Below are 20201 nucleotides of genomic sequence, written 5' to 3'. Positions count from 1 at the left end.
TTCTATGGGAATTCACACACTGGATCTAAATCTCTTTTTAATTACTGCATCAAGAAATATGCTTTCCCCCTCTCATGACTATTCAAATACTTTCCTTTAGCACTTTTTAAACAAAAACAACCTTGTTCAGTGACCTAGTTTGACCACGTGCTCTTTAACTGGAAGCCTGGGAAGAAATTGAGACCCTCCTCTTACTGGGATGTGCCATGGAGGCCCTTACATTTTTCCTGAGTTATTTAGTCACTCACCACTCTAGGGAGTAGGGCCATTCCTGGCATTTTCGGATGCTTTAACACCCAGACCACTCGGCTCCTATTTTGAAATTACTCTGACAGATTTCTTAACACTTTGGAAGAGCTATTCAGATTATAACCCTAAAAAGCAGATGAAAAGATTTTGTTTTTGCTTTATTTAATTAATTATTTTTGTTTGGCTGCTCTGGGTCTTCATTGCTTCGCGTGGGCTTTCTTTGGTTGTGGTGTATGGGCTTCTCATTACAGTGCCTTCCCTTATAGCAGAGCACGAACTCTAGGGTGTACAGGCTCCAGTAGTTGTGGCTCATGGGCTCTAGAGATTAAATGATTTTTGAAAAATGGGTTAGAGAGATAAATAATTGGATTCAAAGCACTGGTGTGTCCAGGGATATTCTTACAACTCAAAAGATAAATTAAGAGCTAGGCTTTGACCTCGCCAAAAATGTGGCCGTGTTGACTGACAGGAAAGTGTATTTCATACAGTAAGTAGGCTAGCCTTAGGCTAGGAAAGGAGATTGAGTTGGAAAAGGAATGCAGGTGGGATTCCAGAAATAAGAGTCAGTTCCATTCATTACTTAGGGCTTAGAAGTAAAAGAGGGCAATGGAGAGTCCACAGAAATATATTACTAGATTAGAGTTTCCTGAGAGGGAAATGTTAGGTTGTGAATGGCTGTAAGTTATTCACCTGGCTTTTGGAAATAGGAGAAGGAAAATACGGTCAGGGATATTAGTTGCAGACACCAGAGTCTACATTGGCCAATAGAAAATGAATTTATTAAAGGATATACAACATTTCAGATTCCCACGTGGCTCAGTGGTAAAGAATCTGCCTGCTAAGCAGGAGATGCATGTTCGATCTCTAGATTGGGAGGATTCCCTGGAGAAGGAAATGGCAACCCACTCCAGTATGCTTGCCTGGGAAATCCCACAGACAGAGGAGCTTGGTAGGCTACAGTCCATGCGGTCACAAAGAGCTGGACACGACTGAGCGACTAAAGAACAATGACACTGCAGCATTTCAAAGAATCGTTGGGAATCCCAGAGAATCAGACTTGAGGCTAAGCTTCTGGGACTAGTGCCCAAAACTATACTGCAGAATGGGCCTGGTAAGAACATGTCTGTTGACACAGCAGCTGACTATAGAGCCGTGCTATGGAACTGACTAATGTGGGGATTTTCACCGTCCATTCACTGAATGCCAGAAAGTTTTCTCAATTGTAACCCCAGTAGATACCAAGGATTTAATTTTACCACAATTTCCGCTAAGATCCCTGAAAGCAAGACACCTCTCCCACTGCCTCCACCAGCAAAATAGCTTCCAGCCTACAGTTGTTATTTCTTTTCTTCCCATTTCTCACTTGTTCATTTCAGTGAGTGGACTGAGACAACCTTTAAATTAACTTGCACTTTTGGTTGAAATACAATTTACTTTATGTGAAAATGCTCCCATAATCATTATTCTATCTTATAAATGATAAATATTTATTTATTTAAACTAAAGGTAGAATCTGTGCTAACTAACATTTGTAAGTTCATCTCAAGATGTATGTTTTGCAAAGCAAATGGCTCAGTGATAAATTTAAGTTTGGGAAATGTTGGAATAAAGAAACAAAGTTTCTTTAATTTAGGATTAGGATGAATATGGAAAACATCCAAAAGGATATTGAATATGCCACATTTCCTAAAATAGTATTTGGGTCACAGAACTTTTTTTTTTTTTTTAACATGGGAACATGTTCTAAGGCATGCAGTTTGAGAAACAACATTATGTTGAGGCAATCCAAGCGTGGATTGGAAAAGAATTTCAAACTTGGAACGTTTCAGAAGGGAGTGAGTTTATTAAGAGCAAGGCGCTGTGAGTGCAGTGGGTCGAACTCCTGACAGAGTGTTGAGAGCCAACCAATTCCCTGAGTTAGTAGCCAGTTTTTATAGCCTCAAGACAAAATTCCTGCTGAAAGGTTGGCATTAGATGATTGATTAGGGCACTATAAGAATGAGTACTGGAGTGGGCCTTTTTACCTAATATGGCTCAGGAAGACTGCTGGTGATGATCAGGGGGTCTTCAGGTAAGGTTACAAAGGGGCTCAGTGGGGCTCAGTCAGCTTGAGAGTGACCTTGATTCTGGGCTCCTCTTCTGTGGTCTTGGTACAGGGCCTCACACCTGTGGCCTTGGGGCAGGACTCATCACATTAGACGGTGACCTCTTTGAGGAAAAGAATTGTGACTTGCTTATCTCTGTCTTTGTACTGCTTAAATCAGTGCCTGGCATATAGTGACATTTAACCCTATTTCCCACTGCTGTTTTTATGTTATAGGAAAACCATAATCTCTGGAGTCAGACTTCAATTTCTTGCATCTCTTGGAGTCTTGAATTCCTGGTGTATCATTTGAAAAGACTCCTCTGTTAAGTGTTACCTTTTGAGTTTGGGACAATGGAATCCCAAGGGACACACTGTGATAATGTGTTACAGGTTAAAGTTATTAATGTATGGGTATTTCTGATCTTCACAGTTCCCCTAACTTCCACAGAGAAAGAATTTGTTTTCTCTTGGTAAACTTCCAGGTCCTCTCAAAACTAGAGAAAGTGGAAGAGAACTAAAGAGATTGAGAGGTTGCATTGAACTATGTAATAAAGAGTTGAGAGATGAAGAGAGCGGGCAGGACACAAGGCCCAGCTTGGGTGAGAGCATTTGAACAAGAGCCAGGAGGAAGAGCGTTTGTGAGCCAGCTGCCAACCTCATGAAGAAGCCTGGGGAAAGCAGCCATGCAAGAGAATCATTGTAGAGTGTTTTATATGCTTTATCTGCATTAAAAATGAACTCCTTCCTTTCACAGTTTGTCATGTATGTGTCCGCATGAAAATGAGAAGAGCTTTCTGGATCCTGGATTGCATTTCTCTCTCTGTGACATGTTAGTATGACTGGATCACATGGATCCTAGGACTTTTAGTGGAATCACATTTAATTTTCTAGTTTTCTTTCTTTCTATTTCCCCCCTGGCTTTTCCTTCAACTTTTCCCACTATCCTCATTCCCTAGCCAAAATTACTGGGCTTCAAATCGTTGGATGACATCATTCTGTTTTAAGCACTGATATTAATTCTTGTTAGAAAGGAAACTTGGTCCGCATTTGGAATACCTGTGAGTCTGTGGCAAATTCCTTTTTGAGAAGGTGACCACTCTCCTGGTGTCTAAACCTCCTAAACTCCCTTTTGCTAATGTAGCAGAAAAAAATGGCCGCTTGAGGTTTTCTGATGATGTGTAAGATAGCACCATTTTAGGTGGCACAGATTTTAGCGCCACTCCTCACTTAATGGGAGATCACTGGCACTGGTTTTGACAGTGTGTTTAGAGCTTTTTTGTTTCAGTTTCCTAGGAGCTTCCATCCCCAGTGCCAGTCTTTTGTCTTTGAGCTTTAAATCTTGTAGTTCCTCTGTTTGCCTTCTGATATCCACGCATCTAACCAGCTGAAAGAAGCTTAACTTCTACTTTGCCAGGGCCAGTGCAGTTGAGGCAAAAATCTGACTGCTTGCCTAGCTTATGAAAGGCAGATGTTTGCATCTGAAAATCCTGACTTTGATGCTAACTTGACAGTGTGGTACTTTCCTTCCATTTGTACTGTCTTTGATTTCAGGTATGGCTGAGTATGACCTTAGTCTCATCCTCAGTTTTTTTCATTCTTGGTCAATGCTCCTTTGCGCTTTACTTTTTATAAATATCATATAGGATGAGTCAAAGCACTCATTTGTTTTTCCCAAAGAACTGTTTTAATATATTACAATTTAGAAATAGGAAGTCACAGAAGAGTTAAGGTGAACCATGTTTTCATATTCTTTCTTAGGCACGTGTCTTTCCCAGTCTGGGTTTGCACTGTCACAGCTTAATAACAATGGAAGTTACAAGTACTTTTACCCTGCAGTCCACTGTGCCATTGTTAATGCAGTCCACCCACTTACCCACCCGCCCATCCACTCACAGCTGAAGAAATCCTGTTTCATTTTGAAATTGACCCTCTGGCTCTGTTTCTGAAAGATAGCCTTGGAGTTTTCTGCATCCTTGACTGGATTGTTGCAAAACCATTTTGGCAGATACAATTACAGTGTATCTAACGTGTGTTTGTGGTGTGTGTGTGTGTGTGTGTGTGTGTGTATGCACACTTGTTTTCCTACCCAGATAAGACAGTCTTGCCCTGAGGAATTGATGATATGCCCCATCAACTCTAAGCCCCTTGGGGATTGGTGGGAGTAACAGGTGGAGGGAGCAGAGCAGAATGGAAAATGTGCCGGACTGGATGTCAGCAGATGGGCTTTCCAGTCCTGCTTGTACCAACAATTTGCTGTGTGACCTTGGGCAACTTACTTAACCTCTCCAGGAGTCCGTTCTCTCACCTGGAAAGCAGAGATAATAATACATGCCCTTCTTAGCTCAGAGGGCTAGAGGGCAAATAAAGTGAGACTGTGACTGTTTGGGAAGTTTGAAAGGGGTGGTAAACCCAGTTTTCTGCAAATAAACTTCAGGGTGCCCTACAGAGGGATATCTTTATCTGAAGTAAAAGGCACTATTATAGGGAATAGCTAATGTGGAGTAGCCTTTCACTTCATTTCAAAATCAAATGCAAGCCTGGGCAAGAGAGCTAGTCAGCCTGTAAGACAAGAATCTTCACTTGTTTATGTACTGGGCAAGGTGCTGATACTGTCAGTAAAACCAGCCATAATGGTTGCCTGATCGTGTTGCCATTCTGCTTTAGCAAATATGTTACCAAAGAACACAGCCTGTCACCTGCCATGTAATTTGGTGGTTAAGTGCATGGGCTTTGGCATTATTGACACCTCAGTTTGAATCCTGGTTTTGCTACTTACTAGCTGAATGCCTTGGGCCATGTTTATCTCTTTAATCCTTAGTTTTATTATTTACAAAATGGGCAAAGTAGCACCTGCCTCTGTAGAGTAGGGATAATGCATTAAAGTGCTTCACATGCTTCCTGGTCATAATAAGAACTCAATAAATGATAGTTATTAATAGCTAACAGTAGCTGTGGGGGGTATGGTTGAATATTTTTTCCCCTGTGCTTTTCTGAACTTCCAAGTGTTTCATAATGACTTTTCCCCCCAGCTTTGTTAAGATATAATTGACAAATAATATAATGACTTTTTAATGGTCAAATTTAAAGGTACTGGTTATTGTAAATTAATGCAACCATGAAGGAAGAATAATTATGTTCAGGAATTGTTGCAGTGAGTCTGTCATGATTGCTTCCTAACACTTCCACTGGGCTTTACAACTTACACAGCACTTTTACAGATGTTGTCTCATGCATCCCTTATAACCAGCCTGTGGAGTCAGTACTAGTCATATTCCCATTGTGAAGATCTGGAGGCTGGGGTCACAAAGAAATGTACATAGTTATGCAGCTCATGAAGTGATAGATCTCAAATGTGCCAGAGAAGACTGCATTCAGCTGCATTGAACAGACACCCAATTATGGTGGTATAGTGGTCAATGGTCTGGATTGTCCAGAGAAAGAGAACCAGTAAGGAAGATCTCTCTTATATATATAAAATGTATTTCCTCTGTATGTGTATAAAGATAGAGGACAGGAGAGACTGATTTATTTTAAGGATTGGCTCATATAGCTGTGAGAGGCCTGACAGACTCTGCAGGATAGTCTGGCAGGCTGGAGAACCAGGGAGGAGCTGATGGTGGAGCTCAAGTATGAAGGCTGCCTGCTGGCAGAATTTCCTCTTGCTTTGGGTGGATCCGTTTTTTCCTAAGGTCTTCAGCTGGTTGGAGACACCCATCCACATTACAGAGGGTGGTGTGTTTTATTCACAGTCTACTGATTTTAAGGTTGTGTGCATGCATGCTAAGTCACTTCAGTTGTGTCTGACTCTTTGCAACCCGATGGACTGTAGCTTGCCTGGCTCCTCTGTTCATGGGATTCTCCAGGTAAGAATACTGGAGTGGGTGGCCATGCCCTCCTCCAGGGGATCTTCCCAACCCAGGGATCAAACCCATGTCTCTTACATCTCCCTTGTTGGCAGCTAGGTTCTTTACCACTAGCACCACTTGAGAAAACCAGTTTCAAGGTTAATCTCGTCTAAAAAATACCTTCACAGCAACATCCAGGTATGTTTGACCAAATATCTGGGCACCGTGACCAAACTATGTTGACACCTAAATTTAACCATCACAAATGGCTTAATTAAAGAGGGGTTTACTTTTCCCAGGATACTTCAATAAATTCAGAGTCATCAGCTCCTCCTGTCTTTCTGCCTGGCTATGTCTTGCCATGAGACATGTGGCCTCATGCTAACAAACTGGCTGCTCCACCTTTGGCCAGCAGAGGCAGGAGGAAGGAGAAAGGCAGTAGGCAAAAAGCAAAAACAAACAAACCATTTCAGCAGACTTTCCTGCAGGCCCGACCTCCCAACTTCTTATTGATCTTATTAGTCAATTAATATATTTTGGATCATTCCTAGATGCAAGGAATTTGAGGATATTAGTATTGTTATGAATGTCACTTCAAAAAAAAAAAAAATCAAGGTTCTATTAGTAACAGAAAAAGGGAGAATAGATACGCTACAGGAGTGTGGTGGTGTTTCGATACCATGTCATTACTCTTTGTACTACACCAAATTGCTCACAATACATGCCAGGAAGTGTCTGCCCTTGGTTGCACTGACTTTTGAATTAATCACTGAGTTGTCTTTGGATACTTGAGGCCAGCATCTAAACAAAATTACCTTAGATTGATGGAAGCCAGTAGGGAAGTAAGGAGACATTTGTTAGACACTGGTTTCTCTTTGCTCTCTCCTTATGACCCAAGCAGATAAAGTACTCTTTCTTTCATTATGTGAGTGGGCGGGACACATAAAGGAAAATAACAATGAGGGGAGGAGCCAGACATCAGTAATGCCTGTGCGGCTGATACATCATATGATCCAAGTGATTTTTCAAAACTTGTTTGAATTATGTAATATGTTTCTGCTATAGAGCATTAAATGGTTTACCTCATTTCATTGTCACAGTTGACGTGTTTAGCTGAAGCCGACAGAAAATCATTTATATTATTAGCCTTCTATGGTGCCTAGGAATGTAGGAAATAATCACTGGAAGAAAATAGTATCAGAGAGTACAGGAAAATTTGTGTTGATAATTGCTAGAATTTGTTGTTGTTTTAGATCAGATATTCCAAAGATCTACTTTATATTTATTTATAAGTAAATATTTCAAAGACTACTTAATGAAAAATCATTTAGAACTAAAATAGGAACCATGTGTCACATTATTGAAATATGACCCAACCAGTGTTTTTATTTTAAACTTTGGTTGGGGAGAACAAAGCAAAGAAATAAATATTTTTTTGTCTTGCTCTTTCAGACATGCATGTGCACATACACACACTCACACATACATAACTGTATGTCTCTCAGTGTTATCTTGTATCCATTTCATATTCCTAAGTATCACTGTGAAACTACTTTGTTGTATAATTTTCATGTAGCTCTTTTGGCATTTTTGCAATTCTAATTCTCACTCGTTATTGCATTACCAAAGGGTGGAGAGAAAGTGAATTTGCATGCAGGACATTTTAAATTCTAATGTCAGGGGTCATTAATCTTTTTTCTTTTTTTTGGTTCTATCTAAGAGCTGGGCTTTCATATACCAGGGATAATAATTTACAAGCAAGCTTTTAGAAGTAGAGTTTCAGATTTATTTTTCAAATTCTCATAACCTAAAAGGCTAAATGAGAAAGAATCCAAAATACAGATCATTTCCATATATTTGAATGTTCTATTGCTCATCTGTTGGGAAAATTGGGAACCCCTTTAGTTTATCTTACTTTCGGTCACAGTGAGTGGTCTACATATGCTCCTTACCCAGGTCCAGTGAGAACCTCACTTGGTGACTTTAGGAGTATACCGCCAAATGCAGTATTTGGAATTCTCCTTCTTGAAGCTTCTGATGACTATATCCTCTGCATTTTCCTCACAGGAGTATCTTACTTTTTTCCTCTACATGAGATAAATAGTACTGCTTTTCATTGATAATAATGGAATTTATAAATTCACATCAGAAGCAGTTTAGGGACCAGTACACTGGCCAATACCATCCTACTGCAGGTCCCTACTCCACCCCTTTGCTCTGGATGACTATTTCACTGTCTCTTCTCTTCTGAAACTCCCAGTGGCTCCTCCCCACTTGCTGTAATACTGAGAAAGCTCAGTCGGGAGGAAACCTCCCCAGCTCTCACCAGCCTATCTACAACTGGACTCATGTTCTGTTACAGAGGATAAACTCTTCTGTTCCCATCCATGGCCTCCATGGTGCCCTGGTCCCCATCCCCTCTTGTTCTTGCCATTATCTGCTCTCTCTTGCATCATCCTGGTTCCTCTCTCTACTAGACAATTCCCAGCAGTGATTAGAAGATGCTGTCATATCTTCAAATTAAAAAGAAAGTAAAAGAAAACCTGATTAACTCCTTCCATCTACCACAATTTCTCTGCTCCCCATTGATTGTAAAGAACATTGGAAGAGTTGTCTACACATGTTCTCTCCATCAGACTGTCAACTCCACTGCTTCTTAGAACATACTCTGAGTCACTGTCAGCCGTTTCTTTGCTAGGTCCATTGCTTTACTTCCTGTTCCACCATTTTCACTTGATCCATGAACAACACATGACTGCTTGACTGCTTCTTCCTTCTCAAAATACTTTTTTTCATTGGCTTTGGGGACAGCACCTCTCCTGGTTTTTCCCTCTATCCTGCTAACCAGTCCTTTTCAGTTTCTTGGACAGGTTCCTCCTCTTTTTGTTGACTTGTCCGTCTCCAGTGTCTCATGCTCCATCCTGAGAACTTCTCTCTTCTCCCTCTCTTCACTCCCTGGATGGTCTCACTCAGGCTTATGGCTGTGTGCTGGCCAATTCCCTATCTCCAGCCTAACTCAGACACCTTCTGTCAACTCCAGACTTTGTATGTACACCCAGTGCCTTACTCATCCCCACTTGGGTATTTGAAAAGCTTGAAAGTGAAAGTGAAGTAGCTCAGTCATGTCTGACTCTTCGAGACACCATGGACTGTAGCCCACCAGGCTCCTCTGCCCATGGAATTTTCCAGGCAAGAGTACTGGAGTGGGTTACCATTTCCTTCTCCAGGGGATCTTCTCAACCCAGGGATCAAACCCGGGTCTCCTGCATTGCAGGCAGATGCTTTACCATCTAAGCCACCAGGGAAGCTCTCTGAAAAGCTTCATTTCAATTCAATCACTCAGTCGTGTCTGACTCTTTGCGACCCCATGAATTGCAGCATGTCAGGCCTTGCTGTCCATCACCAACTCCTGGAGTTCACTCAAATTCATGTCCATTGAGTCAGTGATACCATCCAGCCATCTCATCCTCTGTTGTCCCCTTCTCCTCCTGCCCCCAGTCCTTCCCAGCATCAGGGTCTCTTCCAATAAGTCAACTCTTTGCATGAGGTGGCCAAAGTACTGGAGTTTCAGCTTTAGCATCAGTCCTTCCAAAGAACACCCAGGACTGATCTCCTTTAGGATGGACTGGTTGGATCTCCTTGCAGTCCAAGGGACTCTCAAGAGTCTTCTCCAACACCACAGTTCAAAAGCATCAGTTCTTCAGTGCTCAGCTTTCTTCACAGTCCAACTCTCACATCCATACATGACTCCTGGAAAAACCATAGCCTTGACTAAATGGACCTTAGTCGGCAAAGTAATGTCTCTGCTTTTTAATATGCTGTCAGGGTTGGTCATAACTTTCCTTCCAAGGAGTAACTGTCTCTTAATTTCATGGCTGCAGTCACCATCTGCAGTGATTTTGGAGCCCCCCAAAATAAAGTAAGCATAAATGTTTCCACCCTGTTCCAAGACAACAGCACCTCTTCCCTATACTTTTGTCTTAGTGTACCCCTGCTTTCTGTCTTGCTACCTTATTGCAACGAAGCAGGTAGAATAATTTTCTTAAAAGTAAGACACATATATACACTAGTGACACTATGTATAAAATAGATAACTAATGAGAACCTAATGTATAACTCAGGGAACTCTACTGATTGCCCTGTGGTGACCTAAATAGGAAGAAAATCCAAAAAAGAGGGGATAGATGTATACACATAGCTTATTCACTTTGCTGTGCAGTGGAAACTGACACAACCTTATATAGCAACTGTGCTCCAATAAGAATTAATAAAAAGTAAAAATAAAGCAAAACAAAAAAACCCCTAAGTCATATCTTGTCACTACTCTCTGAAAACCCTAATGGCTTCTTTTCTCAAAATAAAAGCCAAAAATTCTAGGTGGGGCAAGTGGGCTTGTCTTGCCTATCTCCCTGACTGGACAGGCTATTTCTGCTCCAGCCACACTGGCTTTTCACAGTTGCTCAGTTCCTGCCACTTGGGTTGCTGAAGTATAGCCTCTAGTACTTCTTCTCCAGGGTCGTGCTTCCTCTGGATATCATCACTGCTTGCTTCATCCCTTCCTTTAGTTCTCTGCTCAAATAGCACCTTTTAAGAAAGGAAATATTCTTGCTCATATATAAATCTTCCACTCTGTCCTCCTTAGCTGTCTTTTATGAGCATACAAGAGATTGTTGACTTGTTTCTTTCTTGACTCTCCTCTGGAGTGTAAGCTCTGTGAGCGTAGGTATAGTCTTTGCTCTTTCCCTGGTGTCTAAACTAGTGCCCTGCAAGGACTAGGCACCCAATAAACACTGATTAAATAAATGAAAAATTGAATGAGAAATATAAATCTAAGTATTTAAGCAAGAGCTCATGCTAATTGGCCTGAAGTCAGGTATCAGTGACCATAAATTCTCTTTTGTTTTCTGAATCCTCACATCTGTGATTTTGGCATTTTGTCTCTTTGGTCAATTTATGTTATTGGATTTCCTAAGGAAATAAAGAGGTGTATGATTTCTTGCTAACATTTTTTGGGTTTGTGACCCTTATATCACAAAAACAAAGCATCAGCAGAACAGGATATTAGTCAAGGATCACAGTAACTGAACTTTTCTAAATCAAATCTTGCCTCTCTCCGTATATCAGTAAGGAACCCAGCAGGAAACAGATGGCACACTCAAATTGGATAATTTGACTAGAGTTTAATAAAGGTATCATTTTCAAACCACAAGGCCCCAAGTGCAGTGCCTTGAGGCTAATAGCAGCCTTTTCTGCTTCCACCCAAGGACTGAAGGTGATGAGAGGGAAAGTGCGTGGGAAGGGTAGGGCACTGGGTTCCTGGAGGAGAGCATAGGAGAGGCCATGGGACAGAGACCACCCGACCAGTGGGACCAGCAGCCTAGGCTGAGGGAGACAAGCAGCCCATGATAAACCCTGGGGACTGGGCTGGTGAGGAGCTGAGGGAGTAAATACTCCAGCTTCTCTCTCCTGCCTTCCTTTAAGCTCTGGCTGGGACTTCCCATTGGCCGAACCCAGCTGGAAGTCAGAAGGCAAGGGTCTCTATAAGCCAGGCTCTGAGGTAGACAGCAGGATAGGGAAGGGTGAAGGGTAGATCTGGGGAGTGAATGGTGGGCATCCAAGTGCTGTCTTCCCAGCTAGAGCCTCGTCTCCCACTTCCACATGAGTCCCCTTCTTACCCCTCTTCACATGCCAGCTAAAATAAAACCATTCATCTCTTCACAGCAGTCCCTGGTTTAAGACCAAGTCATTCAACAGCTTTCCATTGAGCTTAGAATAAAATCCAAACTCATTCCAGTGATGTCCAATACCCATGATGGTCTGACTGGCTCCCTCCCACTTCTCATAGTCCCCAGCCCACCCTGGCTTGCTGCACCCACTTGTGGTGGTCTGCTCTTGCTTCCCAGAAACAACTAAACTCATTGTCCTTACTGGTTCTTCATCTATCCCTAACTCTCTGGTGGGAAAACCCATTTTTTCCCTCAACCTGTTACACAGTTGACTTCCTTCAACCTGTTACATGGTTGATTGTCATTTGAACATCATCACCTCAGAGAGGTCCTCCCTGTCTTTCTGGTCTAAAACACAATGTCTTCCATTTATTCTCTATCACAGCACCCCAGTATGTGCTTCACAGCGTTTATCACAAACCATAAATGGCTCCTTCATTTTGCTCTCCTTTGCTTTGTTCGTGTGTGCTAAGTCGCTCAGTTGTATCTGACCCCATTGAGTGTAGCCCACCAGGCTCCTCTGTCCATGGGATTTCCCAGGCAAGAATACTGGAGTGGGTTGCCATTTCCTACTCCAGGGGATTTTCTCGACCCAGGGATTGAAACTGTGTCTCTTGCATCTCCTGGCATTGGCAGGTGGGTTCATTACCACTAGCACCAACTCTAATTCTGAAGCAAAGCAAATTTCTTTCAGCCATGGGCCTTTCCTGTCTTCTCTGTCACTCAATCATCCTCAGAATCTAGGACAATTTTTGACCCAGCTGGTTTCTCAATGAGTATTTGGCCACTGAGTAAGCAAACATTCCATTCAATGCGAATACTTTTCCTCTTATGCCATTACAAAAGAAAAAAAAAAAAAAAAAAGGTTACTAGAGCTTATCTTGAATGTATTTGAATTTTGTCTCTCTAGTATCTGGGGAATCTTACATATAATAAGTACTTGATGTATGTTTGAATAAAATACATTTACTAGCAACAGGGCTGATTTCCTATAGCTTGGCAGATTGTTTTTTATGGCTGGTCTATTATGTCTTTAACAAAATTAAGCTAAAAAATGAACAATACTCTGTCTGTAATCTGCAGTTTCATAGCATAGCTAATTGAGTGGCACTGACTGTCTTGGTGACCTGTTGGAAGCTGGTGTTATCTAGTGACTAGGCTTGAGCATTAGAGCCAGAAAGACCTGGCCAAACTCCAGGTAGGCCACCAACTGTCGGAAACGCTATGGACAAGTTACCAGCCTTTCTGAGCCTGTATCCACATCTGTAGCTGCAAGGATAATGTGGTCTAATTCCTAGAGATGTTGTAGGATTGCAGGTGATAGTGGCTTTATCTCTGTGTCCATCACTTTCCCTTCAGTATAAAAATAGGCACAAATCCTCCCTCTTCCCTCCTTAGGCTACTGCTTCATCAATACCCTCTCCCCAATCCATGTTTTATTAGTTTTAGGATCTCATGTCCATATTCTGGTTATTGGGAATCTTGCTAGAAGGCTTTCCTGTCCATACTTTTTCTTTATAAAGTTGAATTCACTTTCTGGTTGAAGCAGCCTGGAGCTCAGTTATACCTGTGACAAATTACAGACCCATCAGGCTTTTTAGCTGGCATCATATTTGCCAGACAAATGCAGACAGCACTTTCATGCAGCGAAGCACTTTGTTAGTACTTTGAGCCTCTAAGGGACAATTTGAGTTGGTGGGGGAAAAAAAAAAGGCATTGAAACCTTGTACAATACTCACTCCATTACACAAGGAAAACCAAATAAGTTTATCTGACAAAAAGGTATGGGTATGCTTTTGATAAAAGAAGTCCAAGTTCCAGGGCTCTGTCAACTCTGCAGAGAGACAAGAGGCATGGAAGTTTCATCTTATGTTTATTTTTTTTTCTACTTGAGTTTAACTAATATGCTTCAAATGTATTCTTTGTTCCAGGTGTTTTTCTTTACTCTGGTAGATGAATTAGAACTATTAAGATTATAAAGTGAAAATATTTAGGCACAGATAAGATCTGATTAGAATGAGATCCTTTGCTCATGGCTGGGAAATGTATTGGTAACTATAGGCAATCAGGCAAAGTTAAATTTCTAAGGCATGAAATGGTTGTCTGGAATCTAGTTCCTTAAAATATTCAAATCAGCTCCATTCAAACCTATATATTTGGCACTCTGGGGGTGTGTGTGTGTGTGTGTGTGTGTGTCTGTGCTAGGTCTTTATTGCGGCACACAGGCTTCTCTAGTTGGCATGCCAGCTCAGTAGTTGCAGCATGGACTTAGTTGCCCATCTCATCCTCATCGTCCCATCCCCTCCCAATATAATGTGGGAGTGAGGTTTTTTTTTTTTTTTTTTTTTTTTTTTTGAGGCTTCCCTGATGGCTCAGTGGGCAAAGAATCTGCCTGCAATGCAGAGAGACAGGAGATGTGGAGTCAGTCTCTTGGTAAGGAAAATCCCCTGGAGGAGAAAATAACAACCGACTCCAGTATTCTTGTCTGGGAAATCCCATGGACAGAGGAGCCTGGTGGGCTATCGCCCATGGGGTTGCAAAGAATCGGACACAACTGAATGACTAATGCTTTTGCATACTTTCACTCTAGTTGCTCCATAGCATGTGGGATCTTTGTTCCCCGACCACGGATCAAACCCATGTCCCCTGCATTGGAAGGCAAATTTTAAACCTCTGGAACACCAGAAGAAGTGAAGTGTAGTCGCTCAGTCTTGTCCGACTCTGCGACCCCATGGACTGTAGCCTACTACGCTCCTCCATCCATGGGATTTTCCAGGCAAGGGTACTGGAGTGGGGTGCCATTTCCTTCTCCAGAGAATCTTCCTGACCCAGGGATCAGACCCAGGTCTCTTGCACTGTAGGCAGACGCTTTACTGTCTGAGCCACCAGGGAAGTTGCTTCTGGAACACCAGGGAAGTCCCTAATTAGCACTCTTGATACATGCTGAATAAGATAGATTAGGGTATAATTCCTGCCTTCCAGCACCTTATCATCAGGCTCAGTGTTCCTCAACTTTTTTGACCAGTGTCCTTCTTTTCTAACTATAAATATCTCAGTCCCTGCTTATATTATATGAAACTTAATTTAACGTTTATGATAACAAGATAAAGCCCTACTTCATTTTCAAGTTACACGTCACATAAAAACAAAGTGAAACAGAAAGTCACTCAGTTGTGTCCGACACCTTGTGACCCCATGGACCATAACATGCCAGTCTCCTCTGCCCGTGGAATTCTCTAGGCAAGAATACTGGATTAGGTAGCCATTCCCTTCTCCAGGGGATCTTCCCCACCCAGGGACTGAACCCAGGTCTCCTGCATTGCAGGGAGATTCTTTACCATTTGCTCCACCAGAGAATGTATTTGCCTGTCTCTCTGGGACATACTAATCTAACTGGTGATCTAAGACACACATACACCACACCTCTTTACATGAGCCTCATTCATTGTTAAGCTTCATAAGTTCAGTAGAGACCAGAGGTTCCAAATTAGCGGTTCCGTGGGTCCAGTACAGTTTACAGAGTTTTTGTCTTCTTAACTTTCTTAACTGAGCCGACATTTACCGTTGGGATATTTCACAGAAAATGCAGCAGATTTTTGGCTTTTCTTAAAACAGTGGAAGATCTGCTGGCCACGGACCTGCATTCGCACATGGCAGCAGTGGCGGGCTGCTGGCTGCTGCCCCTTCAGTCAGGGCTAGTGCTCTCTGGTTTCCACATCGCCACTGCTCAGCACTGAGTGAGTATGCCTGAGAATAGGCTTGACGCATACAAATTAGATGGCACCATCGACTCAGTGGACATGAATCCGAGCAGACTCCAGGAGACAGCGAAGGACAGGGAAGCCTGGCATGCTGCTCCATGGGGTTGCAAAGAGCTGGACCCAACTTAGTGGCTGAACAGCAGCAATACAAATTAACCCCACTCCTGGCTCTTGGGAAACTTGAGTTTGTGAGTCTGGTAGAGTCTAGAGGGGGTAGTCTGAAGAATTTTCATCCATCAAGTAGATGGATCATGAAGATACTGGTAGGATTTGTATGGTTGAAAAAAATTGTTTTGGGGAGGTTGAGGGGAGATCGTTCCAGGCAGGATACTAAATTTGTTGCTGAATTTCACCAGTGGGTAGTGATGGTTTGTGAGCTACACCTCTGGTAGTTTTTCTACTGTTTTTTTTTTACAGTTGAGGAGCAGATTTATGGTTATGATTCTGGTTTCCTTGTATTCTGATAGGCTTCCTTGAGAGAAAGGGAAAAGGCAGGAACGTATAGTAGTAAAAGCTAAGAGTTGGGCATAACTCAGGTTGTAGCAATGGTCAACAGTCAGATTTGTGAGCTCATCAATTAAAATTGTGTGTGTGGGCCCTGGTCAGGGAACTAAGATTTCACATGACACATGGTATGACAAAAGATAAAATAAAATGGTTACTGTCACAATAAAATGTGGCTGGATGTTGATAGGGATTTTGTTGAATCTATAGATCAATTTGAGGGAGTATTTTCATTTAACAGTATTGTCTTCCAATCCAGGAACACACAAGATGTCCTTCCATTTATTTATATCTTCAAGTTCTTTCAACAATGTTTTGCTATTTTCAGCATACAAGTCTTGCACTTATTTTGTTAAATTTATACCTAAAATTTCATGATCTTTGACTATTTTTAATGCAATTTTTTTCCTAGATTTTGTTTTGGAATGTTCATTGCTAGTACAGAGAAATAGAAGTGATATTTGTATACCGAGTCTATGTACTGAAATCTCACTGGACTCATTAATTCTATTAGCTTGTATTGGTTTCTTTATGATTTCCTATATGTAAGTCATTCTTTTTTTTCAAGTAGGGATGTTTACATTTCTTTTCTTGGGATGTCTTTTAATTTATTTTTCTTACCTAATTGCCCTGGATAGAATCTTCAACACAATCTTCAATAAAATGGTGAGAGGAAAAAAGTAATTGTGTGTGTGTTGGTCTGTGGTGTCTGGTGCATGTGTGTGTGTGTACGGTGTATGTATGGATGGTGTGGGTACGCGTGTGTGGTATATGTGATGTGTACATGTGTGTGTAGAAAGGATTGCTGTTAAGAATAACAGTACCGCTGTAATAAGCATTCACATTTGTGAAAGAAAATACGGTTGAGAAAAAATGCCATTCATTGTCTATCTCCCCAAAAGATAGTAAAAATGCCTCTTCACAGTAGTTGAGCCGACACTTTACGAAGCCAGCCGGACTTATTAGAAGAATGAGATACAGTGTGTTTGACCAAGGTACCTATAGGAGTGGATATTTTGTCATCAAAGATGCTCAGTATCCTGTTGTATTCTCAAGTCAGACTCTCCTAATCCATAGGGTTCCCCCTGCAACATCACACTTGAGATGATATCTCCAAAAATCTTCTTTTAGAATAAAATTGCAGCTATGAGGAGTAACACATTTATATTTGAGGACTTGTTTTTATTTTCGGGGGTAATCAGCCTTTGGCTACCAGACAGAGGGCTGAGGAAGGGGTGGGTTGGGGGCTAGGTTTGTTCTGCTTTGTTTTGTTTTGATGTTGTTGGGGAATTTGCAACAGAGGAGTTTTATTTTCCTGGCAAGGCCAGATCCCTTACACAGTTTGATGTCTCCTTGGTCTACAGAAAGCCCACCATAAGGATTTGTTTGTGTTAAATTGAAAGCAGATCTCTTTCCAAAGGAAAGACCCTTTCATTGATCCTGACCTTTTCCTTTTGCAGGTGAAGGCTTGTTGAGTTGCCTTTTAAACAATCAGAAATCACTATGTTTCTTTCTTTCTTTTTTTTCTTGTAATATTTTATTTATCCTGTTCAGTGGCCTTACACGCTTTAAAATAATTTCCTATGGAAATCATTGAACAGCCCTACTCAGCCAAGAGTTCAGACTACAGAACACTGTTAACAAACACATGTGTTGGCTTGTGCGGGGCAGGCTAACACCTCATCTCCCCTCCAGCCACCCCCACCTTCCCCTCTTCAACTTGTTCTTCCTCTGTTGTTTCCATCTGTGCTTTGTGAATTCCCACAAGAGGTGCTTTAAACTTTATTTCATCTAGTAGCACCCTGAGAAAACTTTAAGCACTGAATTGGGATTATATTAGCTGAAAGAATCAAGAAATTAATTTCCTTCAAGAGAAGAATGGCATGTCTGGCCAAACAGAATATTGCTTAATGTAATGGAACTCCCAAATGAAATTGGGGAGTGGATCTTTCCCTTACCTGAGGGATGTGAGGTTATTGAATTCCAGATTCCAGTATAAATTATCATCTGAATGAGTGGGTCCACCCCCTTCTCTGCCAGCCAGTCCTCTCTGGTTCCCATGCAAGGGACTGTTTCTGTCACCCACCAGAGGGCCACACTCCTTCAGCCAGTTCTAAGTCAGGGAACAAAAGAATTAATGGGTCGGAACTTAATCCATAACTCCCTAACTCTGCAGCTTTATTTTTTTTTTAATAGTTCGTAAACTTCTTATTTCCCTTTTTAACCTAGATTTCCTCTGTGGTGAAGGAGAGTTTTGCCAGCCTTTGGCTCTGCCTCATAAAAATGCCTTAAAGGACAATGCTAGGTTGTGTGACTGCCTGTAATTCACCCTCATATAATATTCTGGAGCCGTCTCAGGGTTTGTGTCTGAGTTTGTTCTAATATAAAGAACCCTGGGGTCAACAACACAACTGTTTCCAGATGGATTAAGTTGTGCATTCTTGAAGACCTGGGAGGCCAATGTGTGCTGCCTCTGTTAGAGCTGCCACAAGCAACATTATCGGGAGCATGACAGACGCCAAATGGGAAACATAGAGATCTCTATTTTAGGAATTTCTAAAGTGACATAGTAGGGTTTGCTGTTTTTTTAGAATAACTAAATTAAGTGTCTGTCTTTCTGAATTAAACTCTCTGTGGGCTCTGTTTTGTCACCCTTTGTCCCCTTCTAGATGATAGAATTGGGAGATAAGTTGGTAACCAATTTCTAAGAGAGTTTACTTTTGAAAAACATAATTCTGTAGGTCACATGTGCCCTACACAAAACTTTCTAACAGGAAACAGGCACAAATGGGATTTTGAGACTGCAGAATTTGCTGTCAAGAGGTGAAAGCTCCAAGAGTGGGACTTATCAGAGCTGTAGGTGTGAATGGTGTGTAAGGTCAAAGGCAAAAAATTAGCCACTGTTGACAGCTTGGAGTGGGACTCTCACTGGTCACTACTAAGGTGTCCTTTTCAATCACAGAGGGGCTGACCAGCACCTACTGAACCCAGGATTGCCGGGGGCCAGCGTGAGGAACTCCGCCCATGGCAAAGGTCATGAGGAAGGAGGCTTGGCATACGCAAAGGTATGATCAAGCCTCAGGAAACCCCCTGTTCCCGAGCATCTACCCCAAAACCAGAGTCTGTTTTATGCTCTCACCTACACCTCTGACTTTACGGGGGGCTCACCCCCATAACCGTTTCTCTCGGAGAAGGAGTAAACGTGCAGCTCCAAGGCAATAAAAATTCTTGGGCATGACAAGAGTGTTTCAGCTTATGGACTGCTCTGAAGGTTATCTAGCCCACCTGTATAGGTTAGTCCGGCCACATGTGATTTACAGCCTCCCAATCTGAGAGGCACGAGATGTTTTAGACTTACTAAAGGCAAATTATTTTGGGGAGTTAGAAATTATTAGTATAATAGGTTGGTTAGGAATTATATTGGTGAAGGGTTTTTTCATTTGTTGTGTCAATAATTGCTGCTAATTCCCTGCTCTGGGTGGGACAAGGATGTCTCAGGTCAAACCTCTCTGCTGACAGACTAGCTTGTGTGACAGGATTATCCATACTCCTGCCACATGATTGTTTACTACCTCTTAACCATAAACAGCACAGAGTTTTGGAGTATTTTCAGAGTCTTAATTAGCATAGGGCTTTTTCTTCTTGTTGAGTCAATGATTGCCGCCAGGCCTCCATATCCTTAGGCACTTGGGAATATATTAATCAATGTATTTGGAATATAGAAAAGGAAATACAGTAGCTTTTGATGTTAGCAATACTAGACTTTTTGAGCTAATGGATTTTCTCTTTTGTAATAGATCACTGGACTTTGTTATATATCACTGTGTCCTTGCTATGTAAAAATGTAACTTTATCATATCTTAAGACTAAATAGATCTTAAGGGGAGCATTGGTGAAAGGATTTTCATTTGTTGGGCTGATGTTTGCTGCTAAATCTCCATGTTCCCTACCCTTCTAATGAATATAACTAACATATAGGAGAAATAAGTATTAACCTTTAAGATTAATCCTGTTAACCTTGGGTTAAATA

At 41.7% G+C, this 20201-nt stretch overlaps 1 protein-coding gene across 7 annotated transcripts in view; it reads left to right on the top strand.

Moving 5' to 3' along the window:
* FHIT (fragile histidine triad diadenosine triphosphatase) overlaps positions 1-20201 on the top strand; it is a 1562042-nt gene that overhangs the window by 496206 nt on the left and 1045635 nt on the right. Inside the window, exon 1 of one of the 7 annotated variants that reach the window (XM_052643376.1) lies at positions 19151-19236. The exons of the other annotated variants lie outside the window; for them this stretch is intronic. The gene's annotated coding sequence lies outside the window, so the exon portion shown is untranslated. Of the gene's footprint in view, positions 1-19150; positions 19237-20201 lie in introns of those variants that run through there. 7 annotated transcript variants of the gene reach the window in all.

This window comes from Budorcas taxicolor, chromosome 1 (genome assembly GCF_023091745.1).
Source record: "Budorcas taxicolor isolate Tak-1 chromosome 1, Takin1.1, whole genome shotgun sequence".
NCBI lineage: Eukaryota > Metazoa > Chordata > Mammalia > Artiodactyla > Bovidae > Budorcas > Budorcas taxicolor.
Note: the sequence above shows the minus strand (reverse complement) of the source record. Positions and strands in the feature narration are given on the sequence as shown.